The sequence below is a fragment of the Ictidomys tridecemlineatus genome, chromosome 15 (genome assembly GCF_052094955.1).
Source record: "Ictidomys tridecemlineatus isolate mIctTri1 chromosome 15, mIctTri1.hap1, whole genome shotgun sequence".
NCBI classification, from domain to species: domain Eukaryota; kingdom Metazoa; phylum Chordata; class Mammalia; order Rodentia; family Sciuridae; genus Ictidomys; species Ictidomys tridecemlineatus.
Genome location: NC_135491.1, coordinates 15,575,401 through 15,598,403, shown reverse-complemented (window position 1 = coordinate 15,598,403; position 23,003 = coordinate 15,575,401). Strand labels below are relative to the sequence as shown.

General features: G+C 40.9%; 1 protein-coding gene across 8 annotated transcripts in view; it reads left to right on the top strand.

Moving 5' to 3' along the window:
* The window catches only part of Sipa1l3 (signal induced proliferation associated 1 like 3), a 227,942-nt gene that overhangs the window by 24,453 nt on the left and 180,486 nt on the right, over positions 1-23,003 (top strand). The window lies entirely within an intron of this gene.

Below are 23,003 nucleotides of genomic sequence, written 5' to 3'. Positions count from 1 at the left end.
GAGATGAAAGGCATAGGTAGTCAACAGCTTCACTATTCTGCAGTGTTCCCTAAACAATGGAAATTTATTTATTTATTTTTAATATTTATTTTTTAGTGGACACAGTATCTTTATTTTTATGTGGTGCTGAGGATGGAACTCAGTGCCTCAGGCAGGCCAGGCGAGCGTGCTACCATTTGAGCCACATCCCCAGCCTCTAAGGAACGGAATTTAAAGGAGTTGCCAGACACCAGGATGGTACCTGTACATGATGCCCTTTTTAATTTGTTGATTTATTACACAAATATTTATCAAGCACCTGTTGTATACAGAAGCTATTCCAGGAGCAGGGAAGACGGTAATGAACAAAACAAAGCCTTCACCTTTGCTGAGCTTCCATCATAAAAGGGCAGAGAGCAACCAAGCTCCGTCAGATGGAGGAGGATGCGAAGGATCCAAAGAAGCTGGCGGGATGAGCGCTCGGCACAGTGCTGTTTTCCACTTGGTGGCCAGGGAAGGCCTCTTTGATGAGGGGACATTTCACCTCATGAGGGAGCCATGTGGTATCTAGGGGAAGAGCTCTTGGGACAGAGGAAAGGCTGGTATGCAGGCCTGAGGCCAGATGCTGCCTCGTGGGCTTGAGGGACTGTGTCAGCCACTCTCCAGAGGGTGGACAGTGAGAGTGAGAGGTGACTAGGGCGGATCTTGTGGACCTCAGGGGCTGCAGGGAGGGCTTTTGGCTTTATCTCGAGTGAGCTGGAGCTTGGAGGGGTCCTTAGCTGGAGGGGGGCCGGGATCTGATAATTAGCACTTGTTAGTGAGAGCAATCCTGAGATGTCTCCAGTCACCCTCCTTTGTCGTCACTTGTGGACACCTTTCAAAATGAAGAAATAGTTTCAATTATTAACTCTCCCCCCTGGATTATTTTAAAGCTAAATAAATAGTATTTTTGTCTATAAAAGGATTTTTTTTAATAGACAAAACCACAAGATTATTGTCATGATAAGTAACAGTAACTCCTTAGTCATCCAGTATCTAGTCAGGGTTAACACTTAAGATATCCTAAATGTCTATCTAGAATCCGTTTGTCCTGGTCAGGACCCCATAAGTTTCCCACGGATTTACTTCTCAAGCTTTTTTAAGTCTTATTTAATCTGTGGTTTCCTCCCTCCCTCCCTCTGTCTCTTTCTTGTAGTTTATATTTTGAAAAAAGCCACGTCATTTGTCCTGTACGTGATCTAATCTGGACCTGACTGAATATGGCCCTGCTGTGCTGTGTAATGTGTCCTTCTGTCTCGGTGTCTTTCTGTCAGTGAGACTGGATGAGATTCAGGTTTGAAATGTACGTGTACACACACACACACACACACACACACACACACACACGCACGCTTACACGCTTGGCAGGGAGACTAGGGCATTCTCCTAGGTGTGGCCGCGTGTGCACTCAGGTCCATTGGAAGGTATGGAAAACTCATTGTCTCCTTCCGTGTTCAGTATGCTAGTGGCCATGGGTGACTCTTTTGCCTAGATTCATTGTGTCTGTGGTTTGCAAAAATTGTGACATTGTAATTCTATCCTCTCTTTATCTATTAGCTGGAATATCTCTCTAGAGAGAAACTCCCCTCATCTATTATTCAGTTACCCTGAGGGTACTGACTCTTCTGACTTTTGTTTATATTGGAAATGAGTATTGAGCAGTCAGGCTGCTGGTTCCTAATCTGCTTATGATTTCCTTTGGTGGTTCAGATCTTGTCTTTGATTTTTGGTTCATCCACTTCACATTTACTGGTCTCTGCCTCTGCTGTGCTGTCCTGGGCTTGGGGACTGATAAACTGCTCCCAGCCTTCTCCTGTGCAGGGTCAGGCCTCACCTTTGAACAGGTGGGGCCTCACTCGAGTTTGTCAGCGAAACCAGGAGAGGCGACTCTAGACTACTGCTGACATTTCCTTCTCTCTCTCTCCCAGCCATATATTTTTCAGACTTTACAGTCTGCAGAGTTCTTGCTCTGTGCCAGGGGATTAATTCTTTATGCTCGGGGCCAGAGGCTTTGGAGCATTTGGATTTTTCTGATCTGACCCTCCATTCCTAGACAAAAGAACAATAAAGGGCTCTGCTGCATTGGAGAGGCTAGTCCTTCTAGTAGCCTGGCCAGGCGTGAGCTCTGACCCCAGCCACCATTGTCTGGGTCATAAATTCTTCAGGGTAACCGCACGCTTGAAATCATTTGGATGCTTTGGGATCGGTTACACATTATATTGCAGGATATCTAAGGACCTCTTGACTTCTGGAGATTACAACGCATTCATTCCCTCTGGGAGGAGAATATTTCATGTGCAGTGATGTGCAGTTCATTAATTCGTTTAATTGTTGACCTATTCTGCAAGTATTTATTGAGCATCATGTGATTCAGGGGCTGGGGACCCAGCCTGAGAAAGCCCCTCCTCCTCCTGGAGTTTCTGTTTAGGGTGGGGGACACAGACAGTAAAGAAGCAAACAGATTAATAAGATCATCCACAGAGGGATGAATAATCCTGTGAAGTCACTAAAGCAGAGTGGTGAGCGAGACACACCTGGCAGGTGGAGGGGTCATGAGAGGCTGGACACCTGGGGTGGTTGGGGGGGGCTTCCTTGGGTGTCAGCAGAGACTGGAATGGAACACAGGTGCCAGCCTTGTGGAAGATGGGGAGGAGATGTCCTGGCAGAAGGAGCAGCAGGTGGGAAGGTGCTGAGGCAGGAATCAGTGTGGTGTCTCAGGGAACAGCCCGCAGCCCTGCGGCCTGGAGGATGCACTTGGAGGGTGGGGGAGGTGAGGGCCTGGGGAAGTGCCTCTGGCTACTGGAAGATTGAACAGGAGGAAGTAGAAGTGAGGCTGTGGCAAGGAGGCGACCAGGCCTGGATGAGGAGAGAGGTTTGACACGCAGCAGTGGCACTGGAGATAAGTGTGTGTCCTGCTGAACGTCACCAAGCGGTGGACAGCAGGGGAAGGATTTTCCTGGGGGCAGGCAGTGGCCCGCAGGTTCTGGGGGTAGTGATAACAGCCCAGCCCCCTTCCACATGAGCTGGCATGTTCTACACGCTCCACTACGCGCCTCCTCTCTTCGTCATTGCGGTAGGCTCTTATTTCCCATTTTGCGAATGAGGAAACCGAGGCCCAGAGAAGTGAAGCCTTGATCCTTGCCACACAGTTTTGTGAGTTGGAGTTGGAATCTGAGTAGCTGAAGCCATAGTATGACCTCGTTCCCATTTTTCCCTCCTTCCACCCACAGCCATTAGTGCATGTTGATGACACAGCCGTGCCCAGGAGGAGCCCATGTCCACCCTGGTGGCTTTTCTCCCCTCTAAGCTAGATCTTGACCTGCCTTTTATTACAGGGCAGAAAACAGGGACTTTTCCATTACTGACATAACTCACTTTACACGTGGCCCAGATAAGGTGTGTACACCCCCGACTTTGAACTCCAGAACCTGCTTAACTGATGGGCTGAGAGTCTCCTCACCCTTCAAGTCCTCCTTATCACCTTTTCCAGTGCTTTACAAGTAAAGGGAACCTGCCTTTCATAGGTTATGTTCTATATGGCACCTCACCAGCCAAATTAATTTCTTGCTGTCCCCTAAAAGGGCCTCTTTGAAAGGTAGTCTCAAGATTGGTACTGCCTATCTGCCCACTGTTCGCCCCTTGGTGGCACTGACAGATGCCAGTTATCCCTGCTCCTACTTGCATTTAGGCCTCATGGTAAGAATTTTATATTCAGGGATTTTTAAAAATCATTTTAAAAAATTTTATAAAACTTCCAGAAGCCAACAGGTTCCAACAGGAGAACAGCATGTGAAGCAAGGAAGTTCTTCTTTACCACCTTTTTTTTTTTTTTTTTTGAGGGGGGGGATGGAACCTTGGGCGCTTTACCAGTGAACCACATCCCCAGCCCTTTTTATTTTTTATTTTGAGACAAGGTCTTGCTAAATTGGTGAGGCTGGCCTTGAACCTGTGGTCCTCCTGTCTCAGTCTTCCCAGTGGCTGGGATTATAGGAGTGCCTGGCCTCTCTTCACTGCTTTGACTCTGTGGCTTGTCTTCCCCACTTTTTCTGCTCACTGGATGTTAAGTACATACTTTCACATTTTTCTATGTGCAGTGGATTGTTTTGTGAAGAGTCACAGTGCCTGGGTTCAAATCCTGGTTTTGGTACATAACTAACTGAACTTAGAACTTCACTAAATCTCTTTGTGCCTCCATTTCCCCATCTGCAAAATAATGGTGATGGTCCAGGCCTCATAGACTGGTCAGGATTTCATGTGTTAATGTATGCAAAAGTAGTGCCTGGAGTGTATTCACATGTTAGCTGTGTTTTTTAAAAAAATATATTTTTATTTGTAGATGCATACAATATCTTTATTTTTTTAAAGTTGCATATGGACACAATGCCTTTATTTATTTTTATGTGATGCTGAGGATCAAACCCAGTGCCTCACATGTGCTAGGCAAGCACTCTATCTACCACTGAGCCCCAGCCCCTCCCTGTCACCTGTTTTTGTTACCTGTAGCTATTTGTCCTCTTCAGCTGTTCTGTAGATGGTGCTTTCTTTCTGTAGTCTGTCATGGAGCAGTCCTGCCACCGCACAGGATGAAGGTCTGTGGCATTCTTTTTAATGACTGTGCAGCATTCCATCCTGTCAGTGATTTGCTGCTGGACATGCTGGTTGTTTCCACCTTTCATTATGTGGATGTCTCAGACACATACAAAACCCCTCACCCCTTTGTTTGCATCTTAGATTTTCTTTAGGACAAAATCTTAGAGTTGTAGTTGCTGAAACTAAGTATTCTGGAAAGGTTCTACAATATCCAGTCCAGTCAGCCTGATTGGGAGTCCAGATCTTCCTAGATCCCCAATAATACGGCTCAGAAAGCTTCTTCATCTTTGCTACTTTGACCAAAAACCAGTTCCAAATAACTTTAATTTATTTGATTTCTAACAAAGCTTGTATTTTATGTTTATTAATCATATGTATCTCTTTACTAATTATGAGTTTTCATAGTGGAGTATTTTTTTCTTTTTGATTTGTAGGAGATATTTATATATTGATGATATGAATCATTTTGTTATGTGTTGCAGATTTGAATTCCTGGTTGTTTACCTTTTTAATTCCTTTATGTGATTAAACATACTGAGCCTTTTAAATTTTTATGTAGTTAGAGCTATTTTTTCCTTTGTGGTTTAGCTTTTTGCCTTTATCTATGCTTTGCCCTTTAACTTAAAATGAGATAAATGTTATATTTTCTTCCTAGTTATGTGTTTAGCCATAATTCATATCTTTTAAGAAAAATTTTATTGGTACTGGGGAACTGAATCAGGGCCTTGTTGTACCACTGAACTACACCCCCAGCCGTATGGCTTCATTTTTTAACATTTAGCATCTGAAATTTATTTTGGCTTTAGGTTAAGATAAAGATCTCACCCACCTCTATGAAGTTTACCAATTGTTCCTTACTTTTGACTGAATAATCCATTCTTTTCCACTAATTTGAAAAGCCAAGCCCTGGTCTAGGTAATCTAATGTGTTCTTTCAGTCTTCTACCCCAACCCAGCGAGGCAGGTTGAGAGTGTTCCCACTCACAGTGAGGAACCCATGCCCAAGCAATGAGGTTGCTGAACATTGAACAACTGGGGTGAGGCAGAGCCTGGCTTGGAATATTGAGGAGTTATATAATAACCAGCCTCATAGATAGATAGATAGATAGATAGATAGTAGTTGGACACAATGCCTTTATTTTTATTTATTTGTTTATATGTGGTACTGAGGATTGAACATAGCACCTCGCACATGCTAGGTGAGCGCTCTACCTTTGATCCACAACCCTAGCTCCCCCCGCCCAGCTTTCTTGTTTTTAATGTATTTTCAGCTTCTCTTCCTGCATTTCGTGTTCACTAGTCATAATTTTTATTGTCCCATGCTGTGGTTCTGTTTTGAGGCCTATTCCTTGCCTCTTTGCCCTGGCCAGGACTTCCATTACTACATTAAATGTCAGTGTTGGCAGTGTGATGTCCTGGATGTTTTATCCTGCAGAGCCCCCTCTATGGGACCTAGTTGGGCAGGGATCAGGATGTTTCTGGATTCCCGTAAGAAGTCCATGATGGGGCTGGGGTTGTGGCTCAGAGGTAGAGCATCCACCTAGCATGTGCGAGGCACTGGGTTTGATCCTCAGCACCACATAAAGTAAAATAAAGACATTGTGTCTACCTATATCTAAAAAATAAATATTTAAAAACAAAAAGAAGTCTATGATGGCCTGGTGCGGTGATACACACCTGTAATCTCAGTGGCTCAGGAGGCTGAGGCAGGAGGATCGCAAGTTCAAAGCCAGCCTCAGCAAAAGTGAAGTATTAAGTAACTTAGTGAGACCCTTTCTCTAAATAAAATACAAAATAGGGCTGGGGATGTGTTCAGTGGTTGAGTGCCCCTAAGTTCAATCCCCAGCATCCGCCCCTGAAAAAAGAAGTCCATGATGGCTACTCAGGCAGTGCCCATGTCATGGAGGACATCTTTTCCCATGGCTGATCCAAACCAGGGAAGAAACTTGCATCAAGCATGACAACTTGAGTACTAGCCTCTGTGGGTATTGAGAGCCACAGCCAAAGCGCCCCAGCAAACTTCCAGCTGATTGGCTCCTCTGTGGTGACGCTCATGGGCTGTTTCCCCGCCCTTTCAGGCCATGAAGCTGCTCACTGGGGGGCTCTTTTGGCTTCGCCCACGCGACCCAGCCAATCTGCCTCAAGAGGGGGAAAATTGAAAATGACCTAAGAGTTCTGGTTGAGGTGCTCTCTGTAAGTGCCGGGCTCTTGGGGAATTCCTGGAGAGCTCCCTTGGTGCTGCATGGGTGCTAAAAATAAAGTTCATTCCTGCTTGACAAGTGGCTCGTGAATTGTGCCGAGCCAGCCTGCAGCATTTGGTGCTGATAACGCCAAGGTTGAGGGTTCGATTTCTGTATGGGCCACCAAATGCCACAGTCTGGCTGGGCACAATTCACCACACACAGGCCACCTCCAGCAAGCACCTCAACAGGAACTCTTAGGTCATTTTCAATTGCACCCCCCCCCTTGAGGCAGATTGGCTGGGTCGTGTGGGCGGAGCCAAAAGAGTCCCCCAATGAGCAGCTCTGTGGTCTGAAAGGGCAGGGAAATAGCCCAATGAGCAATCAGCTGGAAGTTTGCTGGAGCCACTTCCGGCTTGGGCTCTCAACATCTGGGCAATGTTCTGGGGCTGTTAATATGAGGAAAAAAAGAGAAGAAAACCCAGCAGACTGAGGGAGCCTGGCAGGAAACTAGCACAGTGAGCCAGGACATGTAGGAGTAGTCTCAGAGCTGGTTGGCTGCTGCCTTGGTGGCTTTTATGGTCCACCTGGATGTCAGGAGGCAAGAAGTCAGACTTCTGGCTTCACATCTCCGCTATGCCTCTTCCTGATGAGGTAGACTTTGGTAATCTGGTTTTCAGTTTCATTTTTTGTAAAATGGGGTGATGGTAGCACCTATCCTAGGTTTTTTGAGGGTTTAATTAATCAAGCAATGTTAAGTGCTTAGAAGAATGGTTAGCACATATTCCCAAACACCTGCAATACAGCACATAGTGTTAGCGCTGCAGCAGGGCTCAGGGAGGACACAGTCCTCTATGCTCTTTGTCTGACATTCTAGAAGGGAGGTGGACACTAAACAAACAGATAATGTCATGTTAAGTTAGGAGTTTAAGAAATCAATGAGCAGGGGTTGGGACTGTGGCTCAGTGGTAAGCGCTTGCCTAGTATGTGTGAGGCACTGGGTTCGATCCTCAGCACCACATAAAACAAACAAACAAATAAATAAATAAATGTATTTTTTAAAGAAAGAAATCAATGAGGGGAAGGGTAGAGAACAACCAAGACGGCTGTTTTGCAGAGATTATCAGGGCAGGTCTGGAAGGGTAATGTTTGAATGGAGACCTGAAAGATAAGGAGCCAGCCACGGAACCCTGTGGGAAAGGGGATTCCACAGCAGAACAGCTCATGCAAAGCCCCGAGGCTGGAACTTATTGAGTTTGTTCTAAGAAGTGTAAGGAGGCCAGTGTGACTTGAGGGCATAGAGGGAAAGGAAGAGCAGCAGGAGACAGCTTCAGAGAGGGAGCTGGGCGGGAAGACCTTAGCCTAGGTTATTTTGGTTGAACATAATAGAAACCTAAAGGAATTTTGAGGAGTTTCTTGAAACCTGGGTCGGGCATCATCTCCATCATGAGGAGCAATAGGCCCAGGGCTCACATGGTTTTCTCTTTCTACCTCCCACCTTTGCCTCTTCTGAGTCCTTTCCTCTCTCGGGGTTTCCAGGCATTTGATTGTTCTAGAACTCCTTCCTTGATGGGGTTTCCAGTTCTCATCCACAGGCAAAGAATTGATTGCCTAGCTGCATCCCAGGAAAGAGATCCGATTGGCCCAGCTTTTGGTCAGGTGATGACCTTTCATCCAATCATAGCCTTTTCACCTGTGCTTGTGTCATGAAAAGCTGACTTTAGGAAGCTTTGCAGATCCAATTCGCGAGCGCTCCTTGGCCAGGGTATCACTCCCCTTCTCATATATGAAGCAATGCTGTGGACTGATTCAAAGCTCTGCCGCTTGATATCTATGTAGCATCAGGTCATCACTTATCAAGGCCTTAGTTTGCTCTCGTGTCAAATGAGAATGTTAATCTGTTTTGTCACATCATCCCAAATAAGGAACACCTACAAACAGATTGATCAACAAATATACCACTTATGATAACTTTGAAATAATATTTGAGTACTTTTTATGTTCTCAGAATTAGAAAATTGAGAATGTGTTTTAAAGGCTTCTACTTTTGGGGGGCATTAAAAGCATTAAATTTATGTAAAGTACTTAGTCTAAGCCAGGAACATAGTAAGCACTCAGGAAGGATTCATTCTCATCCTTATTTATCTTTCCTAGGCAGGACAGTGCCCTGTAGTTGAAACTGGGACTTGGGAATGAGACATTTGTATTGATCCCAGCTTCACTACCAGCCTGCTGTGTGGTGTTGGCCAAGTGAATTTCCCTTTGAGCCTTGGCTTCTGCATCTGCATAATGGAGAATAACAAGCAGGATGTATGTTTGTTGTCTGAAATTCGGGGTGACTGGCAATTCAAGAATGTCAGGGGCACAGTGGTATACACCTATAATCCTAGTGGTTTGGAAGGCTGATTCAGGAGGACCACAAGTTTGAGACCAGCCTCAGCAACTTACCAAGCGAGGCCCTAAGCAACTTAGTAAGACCGTGTATTAAAAAAATAAAAGGGCTGGTGATGTGTCAGTGAGAAAGCACCCCTGGGTTCAATCCAAACCCAAACCCAAAACTTATAAATTAAGAGTATCAGAGTTCACAGCACAATTCACAATAGCCAAACTGTGGAACCAACCTAAGTGTTCATCACCAGAAGAATGGATAAAGAAAATCTGGCATATATGCACAATTGAGTTTTATTCAGATATAAAGAAAATGAAATATATAATTTGCAGGAAAATGGATGGAACTTGAGGCCATTATGTAGAGCAAACTACATAAGCCAAACTCAGAGGGTCATATATTTTCTCGTATGTGGAAGCTAAAGAGGAAAAAGAAAAAGAAAGGTGCATGTGTGGGAGGGGGCGTCTCATGAAAATCAAAGGAAGATCAGTAGAGGAAAGCGATCAAAAAGTGGGCGGAGGGAAGGGAAGGGAAGGGAGGTGCCGGGGAATGATATTGACCAAGTTATATTGTGTGCATCTATGACTATGTAACAACAAATTCCATCATTATGTGCAACTACAGTGCACCAATAAAAATGTTGAAAGAGGGCTGGGGTTGTGGCTCAGCATTAGAGCTCGCGCCTAGCATGTCCGAGGCCCTAGGTTCGATCCTCAGCACCACTAAGATTAAGTAAATAAAACAAAGGTATTGTGTTCAACTGCAACTAAAAAATAAATACTTTTTAAAAATGTTGAAAGAGAAAACAAAAAAGTGTCAGGGTTCGGTGCAGCCCTAGCTGTGATCACACCCCATGGTTGTGAGCCGCTGGTGGGATTGATGTTAGGACCCTCATATACACAGCAGGGAATGCAGCATTCTTCCTGCCTGTGAAGAACAGAACTGGACAGCAGCTTCTGAGGAATGTGTTTGTGTCTGGTCATATCCATTCCTCCGAGAGTGATTTTTAAATTTTTTTTTCTCCCCCTTTTCTTCCCACCTCCCTGTTCTCTATCACACCTGCTAAATGAGCACTGGACCTCTGAGCTGCAACCCCCGCCCTAGAGAGGGACTCCTAAGCCTAGCTGTCAGTTAGCCTCACTTGATGATCTTGCTTGGGATTCTCTGGCCCAGCTCTTGGAGCAGCTGCTTCAGCAGGTGTGAGAGGTCATCATCCGCTGGTTGGTCCACCCAACAACCATCCGTCATTCTTTTGGGTTTTCCTTGGGGGAACTTCTCTTCCACTATCCCATCCATTCATTTACTGAGACTGCTTCCTCTAGGCATTGGGGCTGTGGCAGTGAATCAGACAGAAAGCCCTGTTGAGAGTGGAGTAAGGTTTGTAAATTAGATAACAGTATTGTATGACTGTCACTTCCTGATTTGAGTACTTGTTCTGGGGTTGAGAAAATATCATCCTTCTTAGGAAGTACCCACTGGCACCTTTGATAGTTAAAACAAGAACAAATTCATGAAAAAAGAGAAGAAACAGTATTGGCTGAATAAACATGAAATGACTAAAATGTTTATCCTTTTTTTTTTTTTTTCCAGTTTGTAGAGGATTGTTATGAAGGCTCAGGCACAATGAAATGCTTTTGGTACAGGGGCTGGGTTATGGCCCAGAGGTAGATCGCTCGCCTCACACATGCAAGGCCCTGGGTTCCATCCTCAGCACCACATATAAATAAATAAAATAAAATTATTTAAAAAAAAAAAGAAATGTTTTTGGTACAGAATAGAGTTCTATTCAAAAAAATCAATGCTCATGTGCATAGCTTTGAGTTTATATTCCAAAATAATAATAATTATATTATTATTTAAATAATGTTATTATTTAAATAATAATAGTATTATAATTTAAATAAATATTAATATTGTTAATATTATTAGTTTTGAAGTGAATCTTGCTGTATTGCCCAGCTAGTCTTGAACTCCTGGGCTTAAACAATCCTCTGTGTTTAGCTTCTTGAGTAGCTAGGATTACAGGTGCATATGCCCAGCTCCTACAATTCTAAATATTTAAATTATTGGGTTGATTGTAGGTTATTTTCATTTCTTCTTAATGCTTTTTAAAATTTCTTTTTAAGTTGTTGATAGGCCTTTATATGTGGTGCCGAGAATCGAACCCAGTACCTCATATATGCCAGGCAGGTGCGATACCACTGAGCCCCAGCCACTGCCGCTGCCGCTCTTCCTCCTCCTCCTCCTTCTCCTTCTCCTTTTTTAAAATATTTGTTTTTTAGTTATAGCTGGACACAATACCTTTATTCCATTTATTTATTTTTATGTGGTGCTGAGGATCGAACCCAGAGCCTTGCATGTGCTAGGCGAGCACTCTACCGCTAAGCCACAATCCCAGCCCCCCAGCCCTTCTTCTTTATACTTTTATATATTTTTCACATTTCCTAGAAGGAACTTTTAGAACAGAAGGGGAAAACAACTAGAGAAAAGCCTCACCATGGAGTGTTCTGATCCATGTGGCTTGGATGTAGAACCACCTTCATGGCAGGGATGGGCCATTCACAACATTCCTCCCCTTTCTACCACAGTAATTGGTTCAGGGAGGGCTCAGGAGTCTAGACAGTCCAATCCAGCTCCAGGTGTTTACTGGAGCTACTTGGGTAGAGGCTGTTCTTGCTTTCTATTGGGATGCTAAGTTGTCATGCATAAACTTAATGCTGCTGAGAGCCGTCTTTGCCCAAAGGGCCAGATGGAAAGGAGATGGATATGATTGGTTACTGATAAATTCTTTGGGTAACTGGAAATTGGAATTACCCCAGAATTTTTCAATAACAGGAACCAAAAAATTGCCTTCCTGCCTCCTTGAGTCAGTTTGAGTTGGATCTCTGACATTTGCAATCAAAAGTAATAAGTAATTCAGTTATTTTAATGGGCCCAAGAATCTGTGGTCTAAAAAATTCTCCACAAGTAATTTATATGAATCAAATGTTTGGGAAATACTTTGCTAGTCTTTTGTGAGTAGTGTTTCTCAAACTTAGGTAAGCAACAGATTTTCCTGGGGGAACTTGATAAAAATACAGAGGTACTGCTCCACATTGCAGTAAATTCTGGTTTGTGGCTAGGGCCTGGGCATCTGAGTTTTGGGTAACATCCTGGGGGATTGGGTGTATCGGTTCAGAACCCCTCTGATAAAGTGCATGAATCACATGCATCCTAGGGCCTTATGCATAGAGGGGGCCAGGATCTTTATTAGATGAATTCAAGTGGACTTTGAATCTAGATCCTTTTTAGAATAAGTCATGCCTTTCCTACCCGTTACCCAGTCTTACACACCAGCCTCTGACATAAAGTTAGCACACAGCATCGTGTTTTAGGAGGAATTTCATTAGATAGGTGAGCTTTATTAGTATAATAACTTGGCCAGAATGCATCCCGCTCACATAAGTAATTTTGGAAAGAATTGGATGTAGTCCATGCTTGAAATGTTGCTATAGATTTAGAACAAAGTCTACTCTTGAAGAGAAATTTTGCTAATATGGAAATCATTCAAGAGGATGATCACTGGCTTAGTCCAACATAATTTATGGTGAATGCTCTCTGTGTGTGTGTATGTGTACACACACACACACACACACACACACACACACACTTGGAGGTGAAAGGGAGGGTGACAACCCTTTTACTTGAATGAAAGAGAATCCTTTGAGTTGATCCACTGGGCCAGAAAATCCCTTTTCAAACACTCTCCTGTAGCAGCTTTGCTTTTGAAGCCCCTGAATGAGCTGGGGGAGAGGGGATCTGAGGCCTGACTGACCCCGCCCTATTGGCCCTACCCCCCAAGGCACGTGTAATTTTGCCATTGTAGGAAACCTCTTCCCCCCAGGATTTGTATCCTATGCTGTTTCTGCAGCTCATCCCCTAGGAATTAGGACATGGGTTAGCTAGGATTACTCAAATTTAAACTGATCATCTTCAAACATTTTTGTTTGTGAATCCTCGACAGAGTTCTGATAAGCCTGTATCTCCTTGTACATTGTAAGGCTAGCATCTAAAATAATCTTATGTAAGTACTTTTTTTTCCTTATTTATGAGAGAAAGAAAATAGTATATCATTTATAAGATGAGTTAAAATGAAGTTGGGCGCAGTGGTCATTCCTGAAATCCAAATGGCTGGGGAGGCTGAGGCAGGAGAATCATGAGTTCAAAGCAAGCCTCAGTAAAAAGTGAGGCGCTAAGCAACTCAGTGAGACCCTGTCTCTAAATAAAATACAAAATAGGGCTGGGGATGTGGCTTAGTGGTTCAGTGCCCCTGAGTTCAATCACCAGTACCCGCCTCCCCCAAAAGATTAGTTAAAATGAAGATTGACTAATTGAAATAAATATTGTGTGATATTGTTAGAAAAAGTGGTTTTCACAGCTGGGCATGGTGACACGCATCTGTAATCCCAGCTATACAGGAGACAAAGGCAGGAGGATTGTTCAAGCCCAGGTGTTTGAGACCAGCCTGATTGACATAGTGAGATCTCATATTTTTTAAAAAAATGGAAAAGAAATGGGGTGTGGGGGTGGATATGCAGTACCTTACTAATAAAATAGAGCATACAAAATCCAAAAGAAATCACACAAATTTTTCCCTGAAGATTTTTTTCTGGTGACTTGAAAAATTTGGTAGCCCTGAAAACCATACTTTTAATTGAGTCAGGGCCACCAGCATATAGTGCTTTGGTTGTTCATGATCCTAACATGAGTCAGAATATTCTGTTTTTAAGTCCAAATTTCATATTTGACAGATGTATAAATCAGAGAAGGACAAGCAGTCTGGGGGCTTAAGGAGCTTTATTGTTCTTCTGTTGTTTCGAGTCCTAGAGGTTCATACACTCCATAGGTGCCATCCATTGGAGAGACACGGAAAGTTGTTACTGCAGTGAACCCTTGAAAAGAAGGCAGGCTGGAGGATCAGAATATTGTTTCCCTTGAAAACATTTCTGTTGGGTACATTAAAAGTTTCCATAAACCCCCAGAGATAAGCATATCCAAGCCTCAAGACTGTTGGCTTAATTACAGCATTTTCTTTTGGAGGGGGAAGTCCAGAGGTAGGTAGTTATAGAAATTGTGGTTACCATCATCTATATATGTATGTGTGTGTGTGCGTATATACATACATATATACATATATCACATGTGTATCCCAACCCAGGTACAATTCAATGATTTTTGGCAAATTTGTGAAGTTGTACAACTATCACCACAATCTAGTTTTAGCATATCACCATCGCCTGACCCCCAAGTTTAGTTCTTATTTTCACACTCATCTATGTCATTACCAGTTTGCTTTTTGTCTCTCTAGATTGACCTTTTCTGAATATTTCAAATATATGGAGTCATAAATTATAGTCTATTTTGCCCCAGGTGTCTGCCATTTAACGTAATGTTTTTGAGGTTCCTCCATGTTGCAGCATGTATCAGTAGTTCATTTCTTTTTATTGATGAATAGTATTCTATTGTGTGCGCATACCACGTTTTGTTGATTCATTCACCAGTTGATGGGTATTTGGATGGTTTCCAGTATGGTGCCAGCATGAGTAATGCTGTTATGGAAATTTATATACCACCACCTTTTGTGTGGATATGTTTTCATTCTGCCCAGGAATGGAACTTCTGGATCATGTAACTGTAAGATTTTAAGAAACTGCCGGATTGTTTTCCAATATGACTGCACCACTTTGTGGTCCTATCAGCAGTGAATTGACGGGTCCATGTTGGGTATCCTCACTGAAATGGCTTGGTACTCCCGCCGTCCTGGGGGTGTGCAGCGGTCTCTCAGTGTGGTTTTGTTTTTACGTTGCCCTGATGACTAATGGTGTTGGTCATCTTTTTATGTGCTTATTGCCCATCTGTGATCTTCTTTGGTGAAATGTCTATTCAGATTGTTCTCACATTTCTTAGGCCTGTCATCCTTACTGAGTTGGAAGAGTTGTTCACATGTTCTGGATACCACTCATCAGATGTATGATTTCCAAAATTTTCTCTCAGAAAATATTTCAATTTTCCTAATTTTGTCTTTCAAAGAATCAAAGTTTTTCATTTTTAAAAATTCAGATTTTATCAAATTTGTTATGCATTATGCTTTTGATGTCAATATGGAAGAAGTCTTTGCATAACTCATTGTCATAGCACAAGCCTATGATCCCAGCGACTTGAGAGGCAGAAGCAGGAGGATCACAGGTTCAAGACCAACCTCTGCAACTTAGTGAGAACTTGTTTTAAAATAAAAATAAAAAGGACTGGGGATGTAGCTCAGTGATAGAGTGCCCCTGAGTTCAACCCTCAGTACCACAAAACAAAACAAAAAAACCTGGATTTTTCTTATGTTTTCTCTTAAAAGCTTCATACTTTTAGATCTATAATTCCTTTTGAGATCATTTTTGTATATTATGAATCAAAGGTCTAAATTTATCTTTTTGCTTGTGAACATCTAATTGTCCCAGCACCATTTATCAAAAAAAGATGATTTTCCTACTTTGAATTATGTTAGCATTTTTGTTGAAAACCGGTTCACCATTAATCTGATTTATTTTTAGATCATCAATTCTGATCCATCCTAGACTTGTTGCCCCAGCTGCTTAGTAGGCTGAGAAGGGAGGATCACTCGAACCCATGAGTTCGAGACCAGTCTGGGTAACATGGTGAGACTGTGTCAAAACAAAATATATTCTTTAACAGACATTTGTCTATCCTATTGCCAATACCACAGTCTTCATTACTATAGTTAGTTTATAAATTAGGGAGTGTAAGTCCTCACTTTATCATTCATTTTCAGAATTGTTTTGGCCTTTGTGGGTCCTTTGTATTTACTTGTAAATTTTTGGATCATCTCATCTCATCTGCACAAAAACCTGCTGGGATTTGATAGGCTTTATGTTGACTCTGTGTATCAATTTGGTAAGGATACAAACCTGAAGCTTCCAGTCTGGGAACAGGAATGCTTTTCCATTTATTTAGATGTTCTTTAATTTCTCTCAGCAGGCTTGTTTTATAGTTTTTGGTGTATAAGTCTTCCAATTCTTTTATTAAGTTTATTCCCATGTATTTTTTTCTTTTTGACGATGCTGTGAATAGGTTTCTTAAATTTCATTTTTGATTGTCATTGCAAATACATAGAAATGATTGATTTTTGTCTATTTATCTTAGATCCTTTTGACCTTGTATAATATTTATAGTTGTATATGTGCGTGGGTACACATATGTGTATTCCTTAAGATTTTATATATACAGGGTCATATTATCTGCGAATATGGACAGTTTTACTTTTTTCTTTTCTAATTTGACTCCCTTTAATTTTAAACAATTTTCCCCCTTATGGAGGACTACCTGTGGTACAGCACTAAATAGGATAGACATAGTAGACTCCCTTTCCTGTACCCTTTTTTTTCTTTTTTAATTTTTTTTCCTGTACTTGTAGATGGACAGAATACCTTTATTTTATTTGTTTTATTTGAATGTGGTGCTGAGATCGAACCTCATGCCTGCTAGGCAAGTGCTCTGTCACTCAGCCCCAGCCCCAGTCCCCCTATTCTCTAACTTAAAGGGAAAAACATTAACTATCATGTTAATTGTAGTTTTTTTTTTTAAGTATGTACTTTATTAGGTTATCTTTTAACAAGTTATCTTTTCTTCCTTACCTTGAGAGGGTTTTTGGTGTTTGGTTTTGTCATTTATTATGAGTGGGTATTTGCTTTTGTCAGATTCTTTTGCTGTGTCTATTGAGATTATCATCCACTTTTTGTTTTTATTATAACATGTTATATTATTAATTTATAGATGTTAAACCAAGCTTAAATTATTGATTTAGAGCTATAAATACTGTTTGCCTTGCTTTAGCAAGGTCCCATAGATGTTGACATGTGGTGTTTTTATTTTCATTCCATTCAGAATACTTTCTAATTTGCCTTACAATTTCTTCTTTGACTCATGAATTATTTACAAGCATCTTCTTTGCTGGGTGTGGTGGCACATACTTGTTGCCCCAGCTGCTTAGTAGGCTGAGGAGGGAGGATCACTTGAACCCATGAGATGGAGACCAGCTGAGGTAACATGGTGAGACCTGTGTCAAACAAAGTATATTCTTTAATCCAAATATTTGGAGGTTTACCACATTACCTTTTTTTTCTTCACTATAAGAGCATTATAGTTATACATAGGAGTTGGCTTTGTAATGACAAAATCATACATGCATGGAATCTGACCCCACTCCATTTTCATCCCTGTTCTTCCCCCATTTTTAAATTTTAATTCCATAACTAAAATACTTTGTATAATTTCAGTTCTTTAAAGCAATTATTTTTCCTTTTATTTTGAAATAATTTCAGCCCCTGAGGAAATGACAAAAAATACTACATATAGGACTTGGATACTTACTTCATACTATAGATCAGAAGCTTCAATGTAAGAATTAAAACTATAAAACTCTTAGAAGAAATCATAGGAGTATGTCTTTATGATCTTGAGTTAGGGAGTGGTTTCTTAGATATGATACCAAAGGAACAAGCAACAAAATAAAAAAAAAGATATATTGGACTTCATCAAAATTAAAACCTTTGTCATTTGAAGGACACCATCAAAAATTTAAAAAGACAACTTATAGAATGGGAGAACATATTTGCAAATTATATGTCTCATAAGGGACTTGTGTACAGAATATACAAAGAATGCTTATAGCTTGTCTAAAAACAACCCAGCTGGGCTCAGTGGCACACGCCTATAATCCCAGCAACTTCTGAAGCTAAGACAGAAGATTCCAAGTTCTGGGTGAGCCTAACAACTTGGCAAGATCCTGTCTCAAAATAAAAAAAAAAAAAAATAAAAGAACTTGGGGTATGGTTCAGTAATAGAATGACCACCCCTGGGTTCAACCCATGTACCAAAAATAAATAAATAAATAAATAAACAAACAAACAAACAAATAAAAACAGACAAAACATATGAATGGGTATTTCTCCAAAAACTAAATTCAAGTAGCCTATAAATATATGAAAGTGTGGCCAGTATTATTAGTCATGAGGGTAGTCCTAATCAAAACCACAAAATAACATTTCACACCAACTAAGATGTATATAATTTAAAAAGATGAGTAATAACAAGTGATGGTAGGAATGTGGAGAAATTAGAACTCATATATGACTGGTGAGATTGTAAAATAGCGTAGCTACTTTAGAAGACAATTTGGCAGTTCTTCAAAAAGTTACACATATAGTTACTGAATGATCTGTTCTAGCTATACTCTCAAGAGAAATATAAACATATGTTCATATACTGTGAACCCAAATGTTTATAGCAGCAATGTTCATAATACTCAAAAAGTAAAAGTAGCTCGGGAGGCTGAGGCAGGAGGATCACAAGTTCAAAGCGCCAGCCTCAGTAACTAGGCGAAGCCCCAAGCAACCTAGTGAGACCCTGTCTGTAAATAAAATATAAAAAGGGGCAGATAATGTGGCTCAGTTTGAGCACCCTGGGTTCCATCTCCAGTACCAAAAAATTTTTAAAAAGGGGGAAATAGTTCTTTAGTTTGACTACGCTGTGTCTGAGTGCAGATCTCTTTTTATTTATCCTGTTTGCTGGACTTCTTAGATAGTTCAGCATCCATCAACTGATGACTGGCCAAATAAAATGTGTTATGCAAACAAGGATATACTATTTTGCCATAGAAAGGAAGGAGTACTGATATATTCTATAATGTAAGTAAACCTTGAAAACAAATGAATGAAAGAAACTACAAAGAAAAGACTACATATTATATGATTTGAAATGTTTAGAGTAAGCACATCTATAGAGATGAAAGGAGATTTCATGTTCACCTGTAGCTGGGGATGCTATATAAGAGAGTGATTGTTGAGGATCCAGAATTTATTTTTGGCATGATGAAAATTTTATAGGGTTAGGCTGTGGTGATGGTTCTTAAAAAATCTACTTCTGGCTGGGCATGGCGGTGCACGCCTGTAATCACAGCAACTCTGGAGGCTGAGGCAGGAAGTTCAAAGCTAGCCTCAGCAACTTTTCGAGGCCCTGAGCATCTAGAGAGATCCTGTCTCTAAATATAAAAGGGGCTGAGGATGTGGCTCAGTGGTTAAGCACCCCTGGATTCAACCCTCAATACCCGCGCCCCCCCCAAAATCTTCTGATTAATATAAAACTTAGTTCTAGTTAAATATAGAAATTTTGCTCTAATATAGCTCCATTTCTCCCTCTTCTTTTGTGTTGCTATTGTTATATATTTTTAAATGTTATAGGCCCTACAATACAGTTTTATAATTATTTTGTAAAATCTTACATCTTCTATTGTTGATTTTGTTTTGGGTACTGGGGATTGAACGCAGGGTCTCATGCATGCTAGTTAGGTATTCTATCACTGAGCTACACCCCAGTTTTAAGATCTCATATCTTTCAAATCAATTGATAAGAAAAGCAAAAAAAATTAGTCTTTTATATTTGCCTGTTTTTACCTTTTTCCATGTCAATTGAAATTATCATATGGTATCTTTCCTTTCAGCTTAAAGGACTTCTGTAGTATTTCTTATAGATCAACTTTGGGAATGCCTTTATTTTACCTTAATTTTCCAAGAACAATTATACTGGATGTAGAATTCTTACTTGACAGTTTTTCCCCCTCTCTTCATTATTTTATTTTTGTTTTTGTGGCTCAGGAGATGCCAAGATCTTGTGCATGCCAGGCAATGCTCCACTCTGAGCTGTATCCCCAGCCTTCTTCATTATTTGAATATGTTATCCTGATGTCCTCTAACCTCCCTGGTTCCTGGTGGGAATGAACTGTTGATTGTGTTGATACTCCCTGTGTGTGAGCTGTTTTTTTCTCCCTACTTTAGAGATTTTTCTGTATTTGTTTTTCATCTGCTTGACTACGCTGTCTGAGTGTGGATCTCTTTTTATTCATCCTGTGTGGAATTTGTTGTGCTTCTTGGATGTATAAACTAATATCTTTTATCAACTTGGGCATTTTTGGCTATTATTTATTCAGATGTGCTTTTTCCCTGGCCTTTCTTCCTCTCCTTCTAAGACTCCCATTATGCCTATGTGATGGTGTCCTCAGATCTCCAAGGGCCTCTCTATTCTTTTTTTAATTAATTAATTAATTAATTTTTTCTTTTTAATATTTATTTAGTTGTAGATAAACACACAGTATCTTTTTTAATTTTTAGAGAGAGAGAGAGAGAGAGAGAGAGAGAGAGAGAGAGAGAGAGAGAGAGAGAATCTTTAATATTTATTTTTTAGTTTTCCGTGGACACAATATCTTTGTTTCGAAGCCGGGCTGCACGCATGCCAGGAGAGCGCACTACCACTTGAGCCACATCCCCAGCCCATTTAATTATTTATTTATTTATTTATTTTTTTAGTTGTAGTTGGCCACAATACCTTTATTTTATTTATTTATTCTATGTGGTGCTGAGGATGGAACCCAGCTCCTTGCACGTGCTAGGTGAGGGCTCTACCACTCAGCCCCAGCCCCAGCCCCAGCCCCTCTTTTGATTCTTATTCAATCCTCTTTGTTTCCATTTGTCCTGTTGCTTATCATTAAGTATTAATTCATTCTTTTTCCATCTCAAATCTGCTATTGAGCCCCTTTGGTTGTTTTAATTTTTAACTTCAGAATTTCCACTTCTTTCCCCTAATTTCTATAGTTTCCATATTTCTTTAATTCCTTAAACATGATTCCCTTTGGTTTTGGAGCACACTTATAACAGCTATTTGAAGTCTTTGGTAAGTCTGCACACTCTGAAAACAGTTTCTGCTAACTGCTTCATTTCCTGGGTAAAAGTCACACTTGTCTATTTCTTTGCATGTCTCATGGTTTGTTTTGTTTTGGTTTGGTTTTGAAATCTGAACGTTTTAGGTCATAGAGCAGCTCTGGATTCTGATCTCACCCTCCCTAGACCATTGTCATTGTTGCTTCTTTTCTCGTTTTGTTTATTTAATGACTTTTCTGGGCTAATTCTTCAATTTGTCTCCCTGTGGTGTGGAAACTGTTGTCTTAGCTCTTTTCTTTTTTAAACCTTGTTTTAATTTTAAGCATAATTTACTAGGGATTGCCTAATTGCCCATGGTTCAGCATGATTTAGTGGGCAGCAGACACTTGATCAGAGGTTATGCCGAAACACCTGGATCTAGATCCATCCTTTGCCAGCAGATCTGTGTGTGGGTTGGGGAATTTTTTCAAAGTTCAAGCAGTTGATGAATCTGCCCAGCTATTACTCTCTGCCTGTCCATCTGGTGTCTCTCTTACATACATTCAAGATTTGTTCAGCTAGGCGTGTGTAGATAGCTAGGCCCTGTCTAGTCCCTCTGGAGTTTCCCTGCAACCTTGCATATGCATACATTCTTTTAGATCATAGGGATATAAGGCCCAGTATGGCTGTCTCATTTCCTGGATCTTCCTGTTAAACTTCAGATTAGTCTGAAGGTCTGTTGCTCCCTCCAACAATTTGTAACCGCCGTCTGTGATGTTCATCATCTCCTTTTCTGTGCTGCTGTTCAGCAACTTCAAGCGGTGTGGCTTCCTTGCTCTGTTGCAGGTCAAGCTCCCCACCTCCAGCAGCAGAGTTTTCATTGCTTACTCTGCTTTGGTTAATCTGATGGAGCTGGAGTGTATGATGGGAGCAACCTCAAATAAAACGCCGGTTCTCCCACTATTCTTACTTGGAAGTTCAGCATTTTTCTTGAATAAATGCTTTTTAGATTGTTGTCTGTCTTTGGTTGATTTCATATAGCTGTGTTTGACAATTTTGTCTATTTTATTGTTGATTTTTGGGAGGACAAATTTGGGAGAACAAAGCACCTCACTTTGCCATTCCAGAGGTCTCGTTGCCAGTTTTGACTTTTGATTTCCTCTTTAAGACATGCCCAGACGGGGCTGGGGATGTGGCTCAGCGGTAGCGCGCTCGCCTGGCATGCGTGCGGCCCGGGTTCGATCCTCAGCACCACATACCAACAAAGATGTTGTGTCCGCCGAGAACTAAAAAATAAAATATTTAAAAAAAAAAAAAAAAGACATGCCCAGAGGTCCTTCCAGATTGCAAATTTGAAATATATAATCCTGCTTACACATTTTAGTCCGTGGGAAAACTTTGTAAATTGTTGCTTTCAAAAATATATATTTTTAGTTTTAGATGGACACAATACCTGTTGTTTTATTCATTTATTTTTATGTGGTGCTAAGGATCGAACCCAGTGCCTCACACATGCTAGGCAAGTGCACAACCACTGAGCCACAACCCCAGCCCCTAAATTATTGATTTTTTTTTAACATTTTACTTTTTATTAAAAACAATTACAAACATACAGAAGTAAATCATATATTATTCATGACTAATCTTGGTTTACTTATATTTTTATTTTGCTGGTTCCCCTGCCCATTGTTTTGAACAAGTACCATACATATATCACATCATTTCACCCATAAATATTTCTGTATGTAGTTCTAAAAGGAGATGGTCTCTCTTCAGAAGCATAACAGTAATGTCACTATCACATTAAACACAGCTAAAACTGTGTTTATTACAGCTCAAACAACAGTAATTACTTACAATCATCAGATACACTTGTGAAACCTTGAAAAATGCCCAGTCAAGTGAAATCAGGCTCTCTGGGGGTGAGGCTTGGGCATCAACATATATTAAGCTCCCTAGGTAATTGTGACATGCTCCTGACATAGAAAACCATTGAGTTTTCCTTATCCTTTTCCAAATTACTTTAGGGAAATTTGAAAGAAAAAAAATTTTTTTCTAATAAGGATCAGCTTTTATGAATATTCCATGG